This window comes from Sciurus vulgaris (genome assembly GCF_902686455.1).
Source record: "Sciurus vulgaris genome assembly, chromosome: 9".
Lineage (NCBI taxonomy): Eukaryota > Metazoa > Chordata > Mammalia > Rodentia > Sciuridae > Sciurus > Sciurus vulgaris.
In genome coordinates, this window is record NC_136469.1 from 60,436,065 (window position 1) to 60,458,190 (window position 22,126).

General features: G+C 36.8%; 1 pseudogene across 1 annotated transcript; it reads left to right on the plus strand.

The window, feature by feature from the left end:
• The first annotated feature begins 7,317 nt into the window (after positions 1-7,317).
• On the plus strand, positions 7,318-8,754 carry LOC306669707 (replication factor C subunit 5-like; annotated as a pseudogene). The gene has a single exon. The product of its transcript is annotated as a replication factor C subunit 5-like (transcript).
• The last annotated feature ends 13,372 nt before the right edge of the window (positions 8,755-22,126 follow it).

Below are 22,126 nucleotides of genomic sequence, written 5' to 3' on the forward strand. Positions count from 1 at the left end.
ATTTCTGCCTAAATCTTGAAGAGAAGAAATGAACTGATTATTAAATTTTTAAAAAATATCTCCTAGCCATGCTAACAATCTCACTTTAAATTTGTTTTATTTTATATGGGTCTCAATTCAGCTTATATTTATTAAAACCCCATTTATAATATGGTATGCTTCCCACAGTTCCATATGTCACTCAGTTGACTTGTCTCATAAAGAACTAAACTGATGGTCTGCCTTCTTGGGCAAGTACTGGGAAGAGAGATGGCTAATTGTTTTGAGTTTGAGCTTGATATGCATTGGGTCAGATATTCCTAGTTGGGCTGGCAGGGAGGGTGATTGCGTCAAATGTGGTAAAGCTGCCTGACAGTCTTTTGCCAACAAAAATTAATATTTTTCATTTATCTTTAGTATGCTGTTCTTCCATGGGCAGAGAACCTAAGAAATTCCTTTTCTCTGTTTCATTTCCTCTGCTTGAATAGGTATATGCCACATTGATCACTAAGGTCATTGTGTCCAAATTGGGTACAGTCTGGGTGTGCTAATTCTGGCAACTGAAAATTATGAAATGAAAGAAGGATAATTGGCAGAATTTGGGCAAAAAAAATTGCCACTCAATATTTAACAATAGTACAGACACAAGGATAAAAAAGAAATGGATCTTTGGACCTACTTTTAGCTAAAAACTACATTACATGAAAATCATTTTGGTAGGAAATTCAATGAAACCAGGAAATGTGGGGTCCGCATATGCTGTAGGGGACTAAGAATCGACTCCCACTACGTGAGTGGAACCCAGGAGAGGTCCCTGGGGTACAGTCTTCCAGCATGGACTAGCAAGTACTGGGTGCTGAAGGTGCACTGATTTAAAAACTCCAGACCAATTGGCAGTCAGCAAAGAGCCTGAACCCACCTGAGCCTAAACCCAGCCTCCAGGAATTCCCCCTACAGGATTACCCTCTCACTCCAGCAATCCAGAGAGTGGAGAATCATGCTCCAGATGACCTCACCTAAAACTTCTGAGAAAAGAAGCCGAGAATCTTTTGACTCCAACAGAAGAATTCCTTAACTTTTAATCAAGACATAGTTTCTTTTTTTTTTTTTAATTCTTTTTCTCCATTTAATTGTAACCTTGATGGTACATGGAAATTTATACAGTTTCATATTTCTTCTCATTTCTAGCATTTTTAAGTCAGTTACTTTACATGGATTAGTTTTTGTAAACTAAGATGTTTGATCGGTATATTTTAGTTTTGTTTTGTATTCTTTTATTTTTATTTTTAAAAATTTTACTTTATGTATATTTTTTCTCCTTCCTGCATCCCTTGATTATCTCTTTTCTTCTGCTAACAATCAATCTTTGTTTTCTCTTTCACTCTTTCTTCAATCTTTTACTTATGACTTCTCTCCTCCTCACTCATAATCATTACAACCTACAGCACTTCTGTTCTCTCCCTATCCACCATTTGAATTTGTAAACTCTTTTGCAAACTTGCAGTTTTTATTGTAGGCAATAATTGATAATGTCATTTATGTTTACTGTGATAATTAACATTGCAGACATCATAAAAGGAACTATTTGGCTTAATGCTGTAAATGGTTTGCATTGGTTGTCATTATTTTTCTCTCCCTGAACAGTGAGATACCAGAAACCTTCAGGGACACTATAAGACCACAGGGTAGAAACTCTACTGCTTCAGATTCATACTGTTAGATGGGTAGACACACAAATAACATGAAAAAGCAAGGGAAAAAATGGCCTGAAGCAAACAAGATAATCCAATCCAAAGGAGTTTAGAATGTACATAGTTAAACTGATCTGTGAAATAAAGGATGGAATAAGGAGTGAAATCAAAGAGAAAATACAGGAAGTGAAAGATCACTTCAATAAAGAATCAGAGATTCAGGGGGAAAAAAAGGAGAAATCCTCAAATGAAGGAAACAAAGCAAATTAAAAATTCAATAGAAAGCATCACCAACAGACTAGGCCACTTGGAAGGAAGAACCTCAGGCAATAAAAACAAAACATATAACCTTGAAAATAGAATTGACCATGGAGAGAAGACATTAAGGAACCATGAACAGAACTTTCTAAAATTATGGGATAACCTCAAAAGACCAAATTTAAGATTTATCAAGATAGGCATGGAGATACAAACCAAATGCATGCACAATCTACTCAAAGAAATACTATCAGAAAATTCCCAAATCTAAAGAATGGATGGAAAATCAAATCAGGACACCTAATGTACACAATTACAAGGCACGTTATAGCGAAAATGACTAGCATACAGAATAAGGACAGAATTTTAAAGACCATGAAAGAAAAATATCAGATTACACCTATGAAAAATTAATTCAGACGTCAGCTGATTTCTCAACTCAGACCCTCAAAGCTAGGAGGTTGTGGAATAATATATACCAAGCTCTGAACGAAAATGGGTGCAAACCAAGAATGCTATGTTCAGCAAATTAAGCTTTAGATTAAGCCTATACTTCAGAATATTCTCAGCAAAATATTCCATGAAGATGAAATTTTAAAAAAGTAAAATTCAGTAAAGAGGAATGTCACTAAAGGAATAGTCAAAGTAGAAACTAATTCAGATTAAAAATTAGAAATAAACCAAAATGGCCAGGAATACAAATCATATCTTAAAAATAATCTTGAACATTAATGGCCTAAACTCACCAGTCAAAAGAAACAGACTGGCAGATTGGATTTAAAAACAAGACCCAACAACATGCAGTCTCCAAGAAACTCACCTCATCGACAAAGACATTCAAAGTAATGAAATAGAAGACTGAAGGTGAAAGATTAGGGAAAAAAGAGTACCACTCACATGGATTGCATAAACAAGAATATCCATTCTCATATCAGATAAAGTAGACTTCAATCCAAAGTTAATCAGAAGGGACAAAGCAGGACATTTCATACTGATTAAGGAAATTATACATCAACAAGACATAACAATCATAAATATTTATGCCCCAAGCAATGGAGCATCTACATATATCAAACAAAACCTTCTCAATTTCAAGAATCAAAGAGACCACAACACAATAATACTAAGTGACTTTAACACACTTCTCTCACCACTGTACAGATCTTCCAAACCAAAACTAAACAAATAAACTATAGAACTAAATAATGTAATCAATAATTTAGACTTAACAGACATATATAGAATAATTCATCCAAAATGAGCAAATATGCTTTTTTCTCAGCAGCACACACATGAATCCTTCTCTAATAATAGACCATATCTTTTGCCACAAAACAATTCTTAGCAAATAAAAAATAAAGATAATACCCTGTATTCTATCAGATCATAATGGAATGAAATTAGAAATCAACAATAGAATAAAAAGTAGCAGCTACTCCAACACCTGGAGACTAAATAATATGCTACTGAATGATGAATAAATAGAAGAAGAAACAGGGACAAAATTTTAAAAAATACTTAGAGGTGAATGAGTATACTCGATACAACTATCAAAATCTCTGGGACACTATGAAGGCAGTACTAAGAGAAAAGTTCATTGCATTGAGCTAATTCATTAAAAGAATTAGAAGTCAACAAATAAATGACCTAACATTACATCTCAAAGCCCTAGAAAGAAATCAACACCAAGAGCAGTAGAAGACAAGAAATAATTAAAATCAGAGCTTAATAGATGAAATTGAAACAAAAGAAACTATTCAAAAAATTGACAGAACAAAAAGTTTGTTTGAAAAAATAAATAAAATTGATCAACTCTTAGGCATGCTAACAAAGAGAAAGAGAGAAAACTCAAATTCTAAAATTCATCATGAAAAAGGAAATATCACGACAGACACTACTGAAAAGCAGAATAAAATCAAAAACTATTTTGAAAATTTATACTCCAATAAAATAGAAAATCTTGAAGATATCAACAAATTTCTAGAGACATATGACCTATACAAACTGAACTAGGAGGACATACACAACTTGAACAGATAAATCTCAAGCATAGAAGATGCCATCAAAAGCCTACCAACTTAGAAAAGCCAGGATTAGATGTATTCTCAATTGAGTTCTATAACACCTTCAAACAAGAATTAACACCAGTACTTCTCCAATTATACCATGAAATAGAAAAGGAGGGAATCCTTCCAAACTCATTCTATGAAGTTAGCATCACCCTCATACCAAAAACAATTAAAGACATCAAGGAAAGAAAACTTAGACCAATATCCCTGATGAACATAGATGCAAAAATTCTCAATAAAATTCTGGCAAATCACATACAAAAACATATTAAAAAGATAATGCACCATGATCAAGTGGGGTTCATCCCAGGAATGAAACAGTTGTCCAACATAATCAGTAAATGTAATTCATCACATCTATAGACTTAAAGACAAGAATCTTATGATCATCTCAATAGATGCAGAAAAGCATTTGACAAAATGCAATAGCGCTTCGTGTTCAAAACACTAGAAAAACTAGGGATAGTAGGAGCATACCTCAACATTGTAAAAGCTACATATGCTAAGCCCAAGGCCAACATCATTCTAAATGGACAAAAATTGAAAGCATCCCCTCTAAGAACTGGAACAAGACAAGGATGCCCTCTTTCACCACTTTTATTCAACATTGACCTTGAAATTCTAGCCAGAGCAATTAGACAGAAGAAAGAAATTAAATGAATACAAATAGAATAAGAAGAATTCAAACTCTCACTATTTGTTGATGACATGATTCTATATTTAGAAGATACAACATATTCCACCATAAAAGTTCTAGAACTCATCAATGAATTCAGCAATGTAGAAAGATATAGATAAAATTAACATCCATAAATCAAATGCATTCCTATACCTCAGTGATGAATCCTCTGAATGAGAAATTAGTAAAACTACCCCACTGATGACAGTCTCAAAAACAATACTTGGGAATCAACCTAACAAAAGGGGTGAAAGATCTCTACAATGAGAACTACAGAACACTAAAGAAAGAAATTGAAGAAGACCTAGAAGATGGAAAGATCCCCCATACTCTTGGTTGGGTAGACAGAATTAACATTGTCAAAATGGCCATACTATCAAAAGTGTTATACAGATTTAATGCAATTTCCATTAAAATCCAAATGAAACTCTTCATAGAAATAGAAACGGCAATCATGAAATTCATTTGGAAAAATAAGAGACCCAGAATAGCCAAACAAGTGTTAGCAGGAACAATGAAACAGGAGGAATCTCAATATCAGACATTAAATTATACTCCAGAGCTATAGTAATAAAAATGGCATAGTATTGGCACAAAAAACAGATACATAGACCAATGATACAGAATGGAAAACACAGAGACAATCCCACATAAATACAGTTATCTCTTAACAAAGGCACCAAAAACATGCATTGGAGAAAAGATAACCTATTCAACAAATGGTGATGGGAAAACTGGAAATCCATATGTAGCAAAATGAAATTAAACCCCTATCACTCACCCTACACAAAACTCAACTCAAAGTGGATCAAGAACTTAAGCACTAGACCAGAGACACTGTACCTAATAGAAGAAAAAGTAGAGCCAAATCTCCACCATGTGGGCTTAGGAACTGACTTCCTCAACAAGACTCCTAACACAAAAAAAATAAAATCAAGAATCAATAAATGGGATGGGTACAAACTAAAAAGCTTCTTCACAGCAAAGGAAACAGTCAAGAACGTGAAGAGAGAGCCTACAGAATAGGAGAAAATCTTTACCACTTGCACATCAGATACAGCATTTATCTCCAGGATATTTAAGAACTCAAAAAACTTAACACCAAAATAATAAATAACCCAATCAATAAATAGGCAAAGGAACTGAACAGGTACTTCACAGAAGAAGAAATGCAAATCGTCAAAAAATATGAAAAAATGTTTGACATCTCTAGCAATTAGAGAAATGCAAATCAAAACTACTCTAAGATTTCATCTCATTCCAGTCAGAATGGCAGTGATCAAGGATGCAAGTAACAATAAATGTTGGTGAGGATGTGGGGAAAAAGGTACACTCATGCATTGCTGGTGGGACTGCAAATTGGTGCAACCATTTTGGAAAGCAATATGGAGATTCCTCAGAAAACTTGGAATGGAATCACCATTTGACCCAGTCATACTGTTCCTCAGTTTATACCCAAAGGACTTAAAATCAGCATACTGCAGTGATGCAGTCACATCAACGTTTATAGCAGCTCAATTCACAATAGCTTGATTGTGGAACCAACCTAGATGCCCTTCAACAGATGAATGGATAAAGAAAATGTGGCACATATACACAATGGAATATTACTCAGTCTTAAAGAAGAATGAAATGATGGCATTTGCCAGTAAATGGATGAAGCTGGAGAGTATTATGCTAAGCAAAATAAGCCAATCCCAAAGAATCAAAGACCAAATGTTTTCTCTGAGATGCAGATGCCAATTCATAATAAGGAGCAGGGAGAATAGACATACTTTGGACTAGACAGAGGGGAGGGGTTATGGGGTTAGGAATGACAGTAGAATGAATCAGACATTATTACCCTATGTGCATATATGATTACATAACCTGTGTAACTCTACATCATGTACAACCAGAAGAATGAAAAGTTATCCTCCATTTATGCGTGATGTGTCAAAATGCATTCTAATGTCATGTGTAACTAATTAGAACAAATAAAATTTTTTTTAAAATAACTCTCAACAAATGAAGAATGTAAGGGAATTTTCTCAAACTGAAAAGTTTATCTATGAAAAATCCAGAATTAACACTACACTTAATAGTAAAAGACTATGCTTTTCCCCTAAGGTGAGGAGCAAGACAGAGTTAGATACTTTTGTTCCTTTTATTCAAAACTGCATGGAGGGTCTATACAATGCAATTAGGCAAGAAAGTGAAATAAAAGACTCTGGACCGGAAAGGAAGAAGTAAAACTATTTCTATATAACGTGAAATGTTTGTGCATACAGATGATCCAAATGAACTCACTTTAAAAACTATTAGAATTAATAATCTTGTGGAAAGAGTTGGAAGATATATAATCACTATATAAAAATCAATTGTGTTTCTATACATTTGCAAAGAAGTTGAGACAATAATCCCATTTTCAACAACATCTAAAAATAAATATTTAGAAATGAACAAAGGAAGGGCAAAATTTATTAGCTGAAAATACAAAGCATATTTTAAAAATATTAAACATATAAATTAGTGGAAAAGAACTGGAGATATAGCTCAGGGGCAGTGTACTTGGCTAGCATGTGCAAGGCCTGGGTTTTCTCCCCAGAACCACTAAATACCTACGTACTTACATACATACAAAACAACAGCCCAGGCGGCGGCTGGAGGTCTTACGCTGATCCGATGATTGCGGCGGCCTGGTCGCTAAGCCTCCCCATCATGGAGTCCGCGGGGATCAGGATCAGGAACCTGCCCTGGGTTGAAAAATACTGGCCACAAACCCTGAGGGATCTCATTTCTCATCAGGACATTCTGAGTACCATTCAAAAATTTATCAATGAAGACCGCTGCCACACCTGCTTTGCCCTCCGGGGACAGAGAAGACATCCACCATCGTAACCTGTGCTAAACAGCTGTACAATGGTCCTGGAGCTGAATGCTTCAGATGACCGAGAAATAGATATTGTTCAGGGACCAATCCTGAGCTTTGCCAGCACAAGGACAATATTTAAGAAAGGGCTTCATCTAGTCATCTTGGATGATGCTGATGCCATGACTCAAGACGCCCAGGATGCCGAGAAGAGTGATTGAGAAATTCACTGAGAATACCCGATTTTGCCTCATCTGTAACTATCTGTCCAAGATCATCCCCGACTTGCAGTCTCGGTGCACGAGGTTGCAGTTTGGTCCCCTGATACCTGAACTCATGGCTCCCCACCTGGAATATGTCGTGGAAAAAGAGGATGTTGATATAAGTGAAGATGGAATGAAAGCACTTGTTACTCTCTCCAGCGGAGATATGCGAAGGGCCCTGGATATTTGGCAGAGCACCAGTATAGCCTTTGGGAAGGTGACCGAGGAGACTGTCTACACCTGCACAGGGCACCCACTCAACATTCGCCAACATTCTGGACTGGATGTTGAATCAGGACTTCACCACAGCCTACAGATGTAGCATGGAGTTGAAAACCCTGGAGGGTTTGGCATCGCATGACATCTTGACCCACATTCACCTGTCCGGGCAGAGTGCACTTTCCATCCTCAGTTCAAATACATTCCTTAACCAAAATGGCAGACGTTGAGTACAGGCTTTCTGTTGGCACCAGTGAGAAGATTCAGCTGAGTTCCCTCATTGCTGCTTTCCAGGTCACGTGAGACCTGATCCTTGTAGAAGGTTAGATGCTCCAAATCCTGTTCTCCAGGTCTCAGGGCCCATTGCTGACTGGAGAACAGGGGACTCACTCACAGGCTCAAGGGCGGCTGTGGGATGAAGCCAGTCAGCCCATGTCTTGGAAAACTCTGGTCCAGGTGTGGATGGGCAGATCTTTAAAAAGTACTAGGTCTGTGGTTGTTTCAAACACTGATATAGAGAAGAATTTTAATGTATACCTATCTTATCACACTTTTTTAAAATATTTTTACCCTTTAGTTTCTTGGATAACTGCAAACTGGTCTACCCCATTTTGGTCTGTAACATGAGACTTTCAAATCTAATATGGTCCAAGTGTCTTTCAACTCAAAAGTACTGACCTCCAAAGTTTATGAATCTTATATTTGGCATTGTCTAGTTTATAAACAGCAATGCTAATTTTCTGGTCCAAACATTAGATTCTTATAAAACAGTGAACACTTTAAAAACCAATCTTTGTTTCCTCCTCTTGCAGAATTATTAACAGTTCTCAAGGGTGTGGACAGAAAGGAAAAAAACTTGAATTTTAAATACAGAGCTAGCCTCTGAATTGCGCCCTCAGAGGCCATTGGGAGGACTTGTCAGATGAAGGCCATCCTTATACCTGGACCTTCTCAAAGGACTGACCATAGACACAGTGGTCTGGTTTACAGTTTTGCTTTAAAGCTGGCTTGGTGCTTACCACAAGTGATGCTTCTTCCTTAGCCAGCTGTGCAAATGCTGACTTGTCTCTGTTATCACTGAATAAACTTTCTTTTAGGCTGTTCCTTACAAAAAAAATTTAAAAATAAAAAATAACAGCCCATAGTTTATGTGACCAAAGTTAAGATTTTTGGGTTTGTTTGTTTCTCAGGCTGATCCTGAACTTCTAGGCTCAGGCAATCACCTTGCCTCATCCTCCTGAGTAGCTGGGGTTTCAGGCATGTACCACCATGCCCAGCTTGAAGTTAAGCTGTTGGCAAAATAAAATGTTTGATGTGAGTCCCATAACAATCACAAAAATAAAAGCCTGGTATAAAAGGAAGCACAGTATATATACAAAAGATAAAGAGAAAAGAAAGCATGTCATGCAAAACAAATCCTTAAGCCACAAAGAAGTACAAGAAGAGAACATGAGAACTACAAAACTTAAAATTTTAAATGACAAAAAAAAATCCTATCAATAATTACTTAAACTGCAAATAGGTGAAACTTCCCAATCAAAAGGCATAAAGTGGTGGAATGGACTTTATTTTAAAGGTACAGCTATATACCATGTACAAAAGAGTTATTTTATATTTAAGGACATTCATAGGCTGGAAATAAAGAGGTGGAAAATACACATTTCATGCAAATAGTAACCAAAAGATAAAAGGAATAGTTATACTTACATCAGACACAATAAAGACTTTAAGTCAAAAAGACAAAGGGCATTTCATAATAATAAAAGGTCAATTCATCAAGAAGACATATTGTAAACATGCAACAAACATCTGAGCACGTAGATACATAAAGCAAACACTGGCAAATCTGAAGGCAGAAATATAGCAATACAAAAACAGTAAGAGAATTCAAACCTCACACCCCATAATGGATAGGTCATCCAGTCAGAAAATTAATAAGAAACAGCAAAATTGAATAATATACTGGTCAAATGTACCAAACTTTATACAAAACAATCCATCCAACTGATACAGAGTACTCATTCTCCTCAACTACACACAGAACATTCTTCAGTATAAATCACATGCTATGTACAAAAAAGTTTTAACAAATTTTAAAAGATTGATATTATTCCAAGAATCTTTCTGATTATATAGAAATGGAAAGATTAGTCAATAATAGAAACAAGTGAGAAAATACACAAATATGTGAAAATTTAATAACTTATTCAAACCTATTCAGATCAAAGAAGATATCAAAAATAATTGTGTATAATAAATCAAAATGCAGTCTGTAAAAATAAAAAGAAATTTAAATTTTAAAAAATAGTATTAGAAAATACCTCAAGACAGAGCTATTGCTCATAATGGTGACCATATGTAATAACAACACAATATACACTTAAAAATTGGTGCTCTCTTGGGGGTTTCCTTTTTCCACATTTTCCGGATCCTTTTTTCCTTCCTCTCCTCATTTCCAATCCTACCTCGGCCACAAAAACTAACCAGTTTCATCTTTCCTCTCTTGTACCATATAATTTATAAACAATTTCCACCAATTGGGATGAATTCATTCCAAAAACCCCTTACAGCTTTTGATATTATATTTCAAATATCAGGGATACTTTGCCCTATAAAGGTCATCTTAGTCTCCCTCATATTCTCTGGGGCTTTGGATCAGCATCCGTGTACTTTCCATATGCCTGATAAATTCATTCTAAAAATTCTGGATGGTCCTCACTTACTTTGTGTTGGATTTCTTTTTTTGTATTTTCTTTAAACTTCTTGGCTTAGATGTACCTTTTCCTCACCCTGTCAAGATGTATTGCTGATAACAGTCTGATTAACTCATTGTTCCCACATACTTTGGATTCCAATCAGGTTCCACTATGGGACAGTACCTGAAGCATCAGGGATACATGCAGCATCTTCCTGCTGGAGATGCCCTACCTGTTCTTTGACTTTAGCTATCACTCTCCTCTCATCTACAGTTAGCAGAATATTTAAAAGAGTTTGTTTGTCTGTCCAGGTAGGATGGTAGGAAGCAATAACAGACAAACAGGTCAGTCATTCTCTGTGGATCTTCTCCATATGATAGATTAGAGCTTGTCCAGTTTAGCAAATCTGAAGTTCAGAATGGACCATAAGTCCAGTAATATCCTCTTGATTGATGAGCCCAATATCAACCTCTCTGGCTACTGCCTGAGGGGATATTGTCCTATTCTGAAGTTGAATGTTCCCTGGCCTGAGTGCCCTCTCTGGTCTTAGAGGGAGAAACTCTTCCTGCCTCGTTTTCCTGTGTGTGGGAGCCGCGGCTCCCATGGTCCCCACAGCGCCCATGGTCCCCATCCTCCGTGAGTGGAGCTGTGGGATGGATTAGAGCATTCAAAAATCTGATTTCTTTAATCTTCCTTTTTCTCCTGAGTTTTACTGTCCAGGAGGGGAATAAAGTCTTCTCTGTGTCTCTGAGATATCAGCTTAGTTCCCTCCTTCTTAGACTCTTCATTCCATAACAGCGTGAAGGCTTGTATGTGAGGAATTTCATCCAATTTTACCTGACCTCTGGCAAAATGATTCCAACCGGAGAAAAGTATGATAATTTAAGGTACAATTAAGTTGCCATTTTTCACCAGTATCTATCACATCCATAATCCATGTTCCAATAATATATTAACTCCTTTTTAGACTTAGTATTATAAGTTGTCCAGTCAGCTAGTATGTGGCCCAAAGGACCCTCAGGTGGTGCTAAAATTCAACCACCCATCCTGGAGAGAAAGCAGTTGCAAAAAGAGGAAAACAAAACAACAAGAACACTAACAAAAAAAAAAAAAAAAAAATCTGAACAAATGAGCACTCTCCGGACAGAAAAATTGTTGGGAATTTATGTTCTCTGAATCCCAGCCCATGCCAATTGGTATTACCCCAGGATCAAGTTACTTACTCAGGTCTCGAATTGTGGAGCTTCACTCACACCATTTGGTACCATAAAATGACACACTCAAGGTCCAAAGAAGGTAAATTTAGGCTCAGCAGGGGAGTATTCAACCCCAGAACTGCAAACATGCCCCCATTAAAAAAAAAAATAAAAGAAGAAAAGAAAAAGCTTTTTAGTTTGAATCCATCCAATTTATTGATTCTTGTTTTACTTCTTGTACTTTAGGAGTCTCATTAAGGAAGTCAGTCTTAGGCTTCACCTAAGCCAACGTGGTGAAGATTTGAGCCTACATTTTCTTCTATTAGGTGCAGGGCCTCTGTTCTTGTGCCTAAGTTTGAATCCATCCCATTTGTTGATTCTTGATTTTACATCTTACACTATAGAGAGTTACTGAGGAAGTCGGTTCCTAAGCCAACATGATGGAGAGTTGGGCCTATATTTTCATCTAATAGGAGCAGGGTCTCTGGCATAATTCCTAGGTCCTTGATCCACTTTTAGTTGAGATTTGTGCAGGATGAGAGATAGGGGTTCAATTTCATTCCACTACATTTACATTTCCAGTTTTCCCAGCATCATTTGTTGAAGAGGCTATCTTTTCTCCAATGTATGTTTATGGCATCTTTGTCTAGTATGAGATAACTGTATTTATGTGGGTATGTCTCTGTGTCTTCTATTCTGTTCCATTGATTTTCATGTCTGTTTTTGTGCCAATACCATGCCATTTTGGTTACTACAGCTCTGTAGTATTGTAGGACCCCCCCCCCAAAAGGGAGACCCTTACTTGAGTCTCAGGATGGCGCGCTCCAGGAAACACGAGAGACCGGCTTGATGCAAAAGCATGAGGCGCTTTAATAATGGAGCTCCGGACCAACACGTATCTCACGCAGGAGATAGAGGAGTTGACCCCGAGGCTCAGAAATCAGGGGTTTATATAGGAAAAGTTAGGGAGTTTGGCGCGGGTACACATAATTGGCTGATTCAAACATAAGCGGGCACATGACTACATTGATTACATCAGCAAGTAGTACATGCAAATTGACATTCCAACGATGGGGTAGGGCAGTTTATTTTGGTTAGCAGGGGTCAAGTTAACCTTAAAGAAAAGGGAAGAAGGGGGAAAGTGGGTGACACCAGATGGTCCACGGCCTTGTGGAGATTGTTTATCCTCCATGGCCAGTTAGTTTTTGATGATTTGGCAGTCTTATTTTAGGCTTGTTTAGGTATGTTCAGGCCTCAGGCCTGTCCCTCTTTGTTTCTTTTCCTAAGTTCATTTGCTAGACTACAGATTCTGTGCTTTAATTATGGGCACTTAAATTTTAACTCCTTCAGTATAATTTTAATGTCTGGTATTATGACGCCCCTGCATCACTTTTCTTTGTAGAGACATGTTCACAGCTGTTTGAGGAAGTAGCTCTAAGATGGTGGCTGGCGTTGAGCCAAGAGGTGGTACATAATTAGTGTTAACATGGCATGATCTCTCATGACCTTTTGCCTGATTGGTTGATGTCTCTTCTGCGCTCGTGGTCAACACATGTTCCTCATTCTTTCTTAATCGGTACCCCGGCGTGTTCCCCTATCATGCTACTTAATCCTAAGCTGATTGGCTGCCTTAGTGTATATAAGACATTCTCTTCCTCTAAGAAGCAGCAGACCTCTAGGAAGTAGCACCTCTGAAAGCGTAGCCTCTCTGAGAAGAAGCACCTCTGAAAAGAAACACCTTTCTCTAAAAAGCACCTTCCTCAAAGAAGCAAGAAAGGCACCTCTGAAAGCAAGCAGCCTCAGAGAAAAATAAATTTGTTCATTCCCAGTCCGCCTCCGATTCTTCCCCGCGCGATTGTTGCTGCAGGTGGCAACATTTCTTGATAAAGATTGCTTTGGCTATTCTGTGCCTCTTATTTTTCCAAATGTATTTCATGACCTATTTTTCTATTTCTGTGATGAACATCATTGGGATTTTAAGAGGAATTGCATTAAATCTGTAAAGCACTTTTGGTAGTCTGGCCATTTTGACAATAATAATTCTGCCTAACCAAGAACATGGGAGATCTTACCATTTGACCCAGTTATCCTACTCCTCAGTTTATACCCAAAGGACTTAAAATCAGCATACTACAGTCACCCAAACAAATCAATGTTTATAGCAGCCCAATTCACAAAACTAAGCTATGGAATCAACCTAAGAATGAAACAGAAAAATGAATTTTTAAAAATGCAGCATATATACACAATGGATTATTACTCAGTCATAAAGAAGAATAAAATTATGTCATTTTCCAGTAAATGTATGAAACTGGAGGCTATCCTGCTAAGTGATATAAGTCAGTCCCCAAGGAACTGAAGGGCAAATGTTCTCTCTAATATGTGAATACTAACACATAATAAGAAAGGGGAGGGAAGAATAGAAGTTCATTGGATTAGACAAAGGGGAATGAAGGGAAGGGGGAATGGAAATAGGAAAGACAGTAGAATGAATTGGACATAACTTTTCTATGTTCATATATGAATATACTCCCTGTGAAACTCCACATCATGTTCAACCACAGAATGGGATCCTAATTAAAGTAAGTTATAGTTCATGTATGTATAATATGTCAAAATACACTACTGTCATATATATCTAAAAAGAACAAATATAAAGTGGGGGAGGGTGCATTAGGAAATAAAAGACAGAAGTTCCACAGGTTTTGCTTCCTTCCAAGACCATAGAGCCTCCTTATCACATGAAAAGGAGCTGGAACTTCCTGCAACCTGCATCTGAATCTTCCTTTTAGATAAAAGTGATATATTTTAAACTAATAAGAGGAAAGAATATTAAAGAGGACTTTCATTAGAATTTAAAATACCAAAATCAAGGATTTTAGCGATGGAGGAATAGTTTGAAGAAACAGTTGGAAAGGAAAAAGAAGGTAGTTTTAACAAAAGTCATCTGCCAAGAAAATACTTTTATTAAACAACAATAACAAAAAAAAGCCTTCCCAAACTGCTCTGTTACAAGATCTGCTATATTTATTTGTGTGCAAGAAGTGGTGTCGGCAATTGCACATATTCCTCGCTGTTTATCTAGGAGGTTGCAGTTGTATCATCTGGAGTTCCAGGAATAGGTTAAACAAACATGAAGAGTGCTAACTCTAAGAAAGATCAGTAGCACAATTTGAACAATTATGTCATTTTGCAACTGGGACTTTTGAGATGTAACTGGATTGCCCACTCATGCTGGCCAATTGGGTTTGTGCAGGCTGCAGGCCTCACCAACACCCTTCTGTGTTCTTGTCTTACAAATTTGAAGATTAAAATCAATGGACAATAATGAAAAGAAAGAGTAAATGGAGTAGGATTTATTCAAGTGAGAAGAGAGAGAACTCTCGTGATGTAACAGGAGACCCGGTAGTATCACAGGTCTTAGACCTTCCAGGAAACTGAGGTAGCATGAAAGCCCCCTTCTTCAAACCTCAATTCTTGTGATCAAGTCAAAGATTTCAGACATGTTGCTCAGAGTAATAGGCATCAACCTATTGAAGAAATTGGAAAAGGAAAAAAGGGGACACTCTCAAGGGAGACAATGGGTCCTCTCAGAGAGGAGAGGGACTGTGTACCTGTCCTGCACTCCAGTTTTATTGGGGACACCAAAGTTTTCAGAGAGTCCTGCCCAGATTCACCTCTTGACTTGACTGACCACAGGATAAGATCAGACTTTCAAGTCCCCACTGCCATGACAACTCTAGGTCATTTGGGCCCATATTGTCAGGTTCAAAGTGGATTCTTAACTATAAATTCTTACAAACTTTATGGTTAGGAAGAATTATCCTTATCTCCTTGAGTTTCAGAATATGGTCTTGAAAGGGTCACAAAAGTCTCCCCCTTCAAGGTGACTTGGGTTCCTCTTATCAACATTATTTGGGGCCTGCATTTCTCTTGTAGATAATAGTAGTTTGCTGAGGAATGTGACATATCCTGTCCACTTAAAGCACACAGGGCTGCAGGTAAATTGCTCTTGGAAAAGAAGACACGTGGTAGCCAGGAAGTGTAGCCAAAATAATCACATAGGCTCCTTGTGAGTTTGTTTTGCTGAAAGTTTGGCAAGGAATCTCAAATTGAATGTTTTAAAACTTGGAGGCCAAGGTAAGGCAAACTTCAGACTTTATTTGTAGTATTTAATATCTTCAGGTCTTGAGCCTGTCAGGAAGTAACAGTTTTTGCTCACTCACTCTAGGATTGGGAAATCTTGAAGCCAGGGATTTAATGTGAATTCTCAAATATGATGTTCAAGTCATAGCCAATAGTTCCAATTGCATCCTGTTATCAAAAGAACATATTTTTATTGAACAATTGTTATTGGTATTGCAAATAACAATATTGCCATAAAAATAAGAATACTAATTAACAGTTTCTAAGTGCTGGAGGAATCAGATTGGGAGAAAAGTAAATGTTTCCATTTTTTTACAAAGATATATTTTACCAAATTACTTTAAATAATAGGTTTTTAAAGTTTTCTTAAACCTGGAAAACAAAATATTAAAAGAACCAGCACAAAGGGGAATGAAGGGAAGGGAGGGAAACAGGAAAAGAAAAGACAGTGAAATGAATCCAAAATAATTTTCCAAAGTACTTATATGAATACACCATAGTGAATCTCACCATCATGTACATCCATGAGAATGTGGTTCTATCTAGAATAAGATATATTCCATGCTTGTACAACTATATCAAAATGAATTCTAGTGTCATGTATAACTATAAAGAACAATTTAAAAAAGAACCAACAATGTTTAAATTAAAAAGCTGCAAATAAATAGAATTATTTTTTATCATTTCCTTCAGTCTATGTAATTTTTGCTCTGTCTTATCTTGGCCAGCAATTTCATTAACCCAACAGTTTCATCATTAAAGTTTTGGAAGGTTCTTAATCCAAAGTTATTAGAAACCTATACTTACCAGTGTTCTTTTCATCCTTTCCATGAAACTCCTTGAAGTTTAAACACTTAAGAAAATAGTTGCATGCAAAAGAACTCTCAGAAAGGCATCAGATAAACCAATTTAACTATAGACACCAAGACATAAAGAGCTGATATGAGTTTATTATTTCTGTAGTATACAATAATTTAACACAATCAGAATCATGACTGGTAGTGTTATACCAAGACAGACTTCTAAAAATCTAAAATAACTTTTGGAATACATATTGAAAACATATCCATATGTATCTACTCAGGAAGCCAAGGCAAGAGTTAATAAAGATGAAAATAAATAACACTAAAACATAAGCATGAGTTTAAAGTTTATGTATTTATCATTTCATTTTTATAAGGTGTAAGAAACTAGATGTATTTGGATATGTTAATAAAGATGAAAAGTATGTTGAGGAAGAACATATTTCTAGAAATTATGAATTGATATTATCCTAAAATATGCTGGTTCAAAGATTAAAATTCTAACAAACATATGGTAACTTCTGGGTGTAGTTGCACTAACTTGCAGTCCAATTTACTTGGGAGACTGAGGGAGGAGGATCACTTGAGCCTAGGAGTTTGAGACCAGCCTGGGCAACGTAGTGAGACCATGATTCAAAACAAAACAAAGCAAAACAAAAACAAAACTTACATAAAAATTGTAAGTGATATATGGTGACTAAAACTAGATAAGGAAGAAAACAATTCTGTAAGTGAGGACATTTAGGCATGCGTAGTAAAATAAGTTATGAAATATAAGGATAAAGTTTTGTTGAGAGAAAAAGAGAGTGGTTTTGTCTTAAAGTATACTGACTGGTTATTACAGTGTGAGAGGGAAGGAAAGTGTGGAGTCAATAAATAAAGGTCATGGAAGGATTTGGAAGGTTTGTGAAGAATAAATGTTGTCAAAGGAATTTTGTGTGATCAAATTGGCTAAAATTAGAATGGAATTATATATTTTTTTCTAGATATTAAACATTGTGAAAAACACATTGATGAAAAAGTATGTTAAAACAACAAGGTTTTCTTAAAAAGTGTTAACCTACTCTTAAACAATTATAAGAGATTTTTTTTTTTTTTCCCTTGTCTGTTAGGTCTCTGGCCTTGAAAACAAAGATTCTGTAACTTCTTGTGCTTTATGCCTTTGAAATCATTTTGTCATTTTGGTTTTATTTCAAAATGACTTGTGATTCAACTTTACTGTTTTGGGCCTTTTGATATTTTTGACAAACTTCCCAAAGACCAATTCTGAAATTAAGACTTTTGGCCTCAAACTAAATTTGGGATAATCCAAAGGCCCTTGAATGTACAAAAGAGACATATTAAGCTTATTATGATTTGCTAATCTATATGAGAAATTCAATCAAAAAGAAATGATTTCTGACCTTTTGGAGTTAAGTTTGTATTTTTTTTCTGTTTTTCTTTGGTGGTGTCGAGGATTGAACCCAGGGTCTTGTGCCTACTTAGCTATATCCCCAGCCCTTCTTTTTTTTTTTTTTTTTGAGACAGGGTCTTGCTATGTTGCTCAGACTGACCCTGACCCTGAACACTAAAACATAAGCATAACATTTAGTTTCTTACACCATATAAAAATAAAATGATGAAGTACATAAACTTTAAACTCATGCTTATGGTTCAGTGTTTTCACTTATTTGAAAATGACCCAGATATCTAATGAATATCCATTGTTTAACATAACATGATCTTAAGATTTCAAGGTACTGAAAAGATATTTGGAACTATGAAGAGTTGTTGGGCAGGCCCAGGATGGCTATAGTTAGGCTCCCTCAAAGAGGCTTCTAGTGGGCTGTGTTTTCAGTACACAGCCAAGGTCATGAATATTTGCTTGTGAGCATGTGCTCACTTATGCAACCTGTTGGCAATGTGCCTTTTTCATCTGGCTTGCAAATAAAAAAGGCCAATGGAAGGACTCAGGGGCCCAGGGGCTGAAAGCTGGGTGCTGGCTAGGGGCTGCTGCTGCCTCTAAATAATGTGTGTTTACTATCCCAAATGTGCCTCACATCTTCCTTCACTGCCAGAGTCCCATACTTTCTTCCTGGACCTGAGCCCCACCACAACAAGAGTTCGTTTATAACCATTTATTTTATTTAAGTTGTAAATGCAAATTAGTAACACTGCTTTAAAGTAAAGAAGAAATAGTTTATTATGAGTCAAATATTGCTATGGTGAAATTGCAATAAATCACTGAGCTGATCTTAAAGCAGGAGATGATGAACCCATCATTATTCATCAGCTGGTGGGAAGAAGGCAGACTGCAATTCAACACTCCTCAACCCCCTTCAAGGGCTAGAGTATGCCTTTATAGTCCCAAACCCCATTAGTCATAAGTGGCTGTTGCCATGATTTAAAACCATCAACAAACATCATAAGATCTAAAATCATAAGCAGAAGTGAAGTTGATCCTAGTTGAGTACAAGTTAAAGAATGGTTACTAACATCTGGACAATCATTCTCTGACAGGGTACATTGTTCAAAAAACATGGGAACCAAAAAGAACAATTTCACATTGTATAAAAAGAACAGAAACATTTGCATTTCTAAGCAAGGTGTGCTAAGCAGGATCAGGATGGCAGAGGCAGAGTTTTCTCATGGGAGAAGCATTTCTTACATGATATGAAGTCTCAGGGTAAAATGGAGTCTGTCTGGTCATTGCCCATATAGCCAGGCCCATAACAACATGAGTGATCAAAGTCCAGGAATATGAATTCAAATTACCCTGAATGACTCCCCCTGAAGTGGAAGAGGTTATATAGAAAATGTTTATAACCAAAGAACAAAGAAAGTTAAAAATCAATTTATTCAACAAATACTTTGGTAGACGTTTGGTAGACAGGCTACAGTAAATCAGGGAAATATTTTTCTATAGGTTTCAGATGTTGTCTTACTGCATTCTTAAACTTAGGGTTGGTGGAGGCTAGTGGTCCCCTAGGTTGAACAATATATTCCAAGAGGCTTGCCTAATAGCCATGACAGTGTTAGTTAGACACAAGGTTGTTAAAAGTAAGTGATTTTCTTTTCCCCTAAAGGGCTTCAGGTAGCCCAAGATAATTTTGGCTTTAGCATGCAAAATTCCATCTCTCCACAAGCACAATGTTCCACTGCCAAGGTCAAACAGGCTGTAGGATCTTTAATATAGATGCGGCTTCTTAGGAGCCTCTCAGCTTCAAATATTTAACTAATTTATTCATTTTAAAAACTTGTTTGAATTACTCATGGAAAACAAACATAGCCACCATGTTATTTTAAATATCACAGAAGTCTATGTGTGTAGATCAGGGGTAGAGCACTGCCTAATAGTGTGAGACCCTGGGTTTAATCCCCAGTACTGCATCAATCAATCAATTCATAATCACAGATACATGGGCTGAAGATGTAGGTCAGTGGTAGACTGTGTGTGTGAGGCCCTAGATCCAAGCCCCAGCACTCTAAAGAAACTGCACAGATATTAAAGATGCTACTGACTGCTTGAGCTTGGCTGACTACAGCATCGTGATTGTAGAAGGATGAAATATTGTAGGTCAAGAGCCAAAATTATCCTGGGCTAACCATAACCTTATTATGATTCTCTAATAGCCATTTCCTTAACCTTTGTATTGTACTAACATTCTCATGACTATTAGGTAAACTTCTCAGAATCTATCACTAAGCTTAACAGACCACCAGCCTCCACCAACCCTAAAGCTAAAAATGCTATAACATCTGAAACCCATAGAAAAAAATTTATCCTCTTTGCTGTAGCATGCCTACCTGATTCTCCTATCACCAAGTGGTGGGGGGGTCCTAATAAGGTCCCCAGAAGGGAAAAGTAGACCTCAACTAAGGTTCTTGACTTACACAACAGAAAGGAACTTCAGGACTTATCAAGAGATCAAGAGAGATACAAACAATTGTTTACCCAGGAAAGCAAATGATAGAACAGAATATGCACTCCAAGGGAGAGAGAGTATGGGCACTGGAGAATGAGATGTGCTGTCAGGGCCTCAGGCCCTTCTCTTTTTAACTAGGGATTTAACCCAGGGGCAATTTACCACTGAGCCTCATCCCCAGCTCTTTGAATTTTTTATTTTGAGACAGGATTTCACTAAGTTGCTTCAGGCCTCATGTTGCTGAAACTGACCTTGAACTTGTAATCCTCCTGTCTCACACACCACAGTGACCACCCAGGCTTTTCTTTTAAGGGAAACTTAAAGGAAGCATGAGATCTCTGTGAGGTGGCATCAGCTTAATAAGTCCAATTCTTTTGATCATGGAACAGAGAGGCAGTTCAAGAGGTTCTGGTTCTTTTCAGAATCTTTAAGTTGACATAACCCAGTTAATAGATAACATTTGAACTGTACCCATATCATGGATGTCTAACACATTCTCTCTCTCTCTCTCTCTCTCTCTCTCTCTCTCTCTCTCTCTCAACTTCCTTTAAGCAATCTGAAAATACATTATATAAACTAACAAAGCATATAGGCACTAATTAACTGTACTTACAGTATTCTAAGTTTTATTGGAACTTTCCAGAATTCAGGCCTAGAGGAAAAGAGGCATAAGAAGCAAAGGTGAAGTGTTTGTGGAGTTTTTAAAGTTACATTCCTTCCTTTCTTCTCTGTTTTTTACCTATCTTTATTTCTTCTGTCCTTCCTCATCCCCACCAATGTGATAAATTATTGATTCATGACTTCTTTTTGTTCTATGATTATAAAAGTTCATGTAACCTCTTCTACAATGGAACATGTCATTCATGGTAATCTGAATCCACATTCCTAGACCATGGTCATTCATATTTGGCCCAAACAAATGGTATTTTAATTTCCTTTTGTTACAAGACCAAGTCTGGCTTCTCACCACATGACAGGCCATTCAAGTCAAGAGACAAAGTGGTGAGGCAAGGAAAGTGACTTTCTTCAAACAGCCAGTTGGATGAGAAGGTGGAGGAGTCTTGCCTAAAGCCCATCTTGCCAGGAAGTTGGTTTAGGAAGGGTTTATATAGGCAGTTGCTGGGTGTTTCCAGGCTGATGGGCATTTTCCCAAAGCAGGTGATCAGTACTTACAGCCTAGAGAATGCTTTCTTATAGTGGTGAGCCAAACGATGCACATCTGATCTGAATTATCTAGTTATGAGATGCTTGTCAATTCTGCAAATCTCAAGAACAAAGATGATTATTTCCTTGAGCTATTCTTGTTACTGATTCATTTTCCCATGTGCAGTTTCCAATATATTACACAATTGGCAGGCCAGAGCAGGTAGC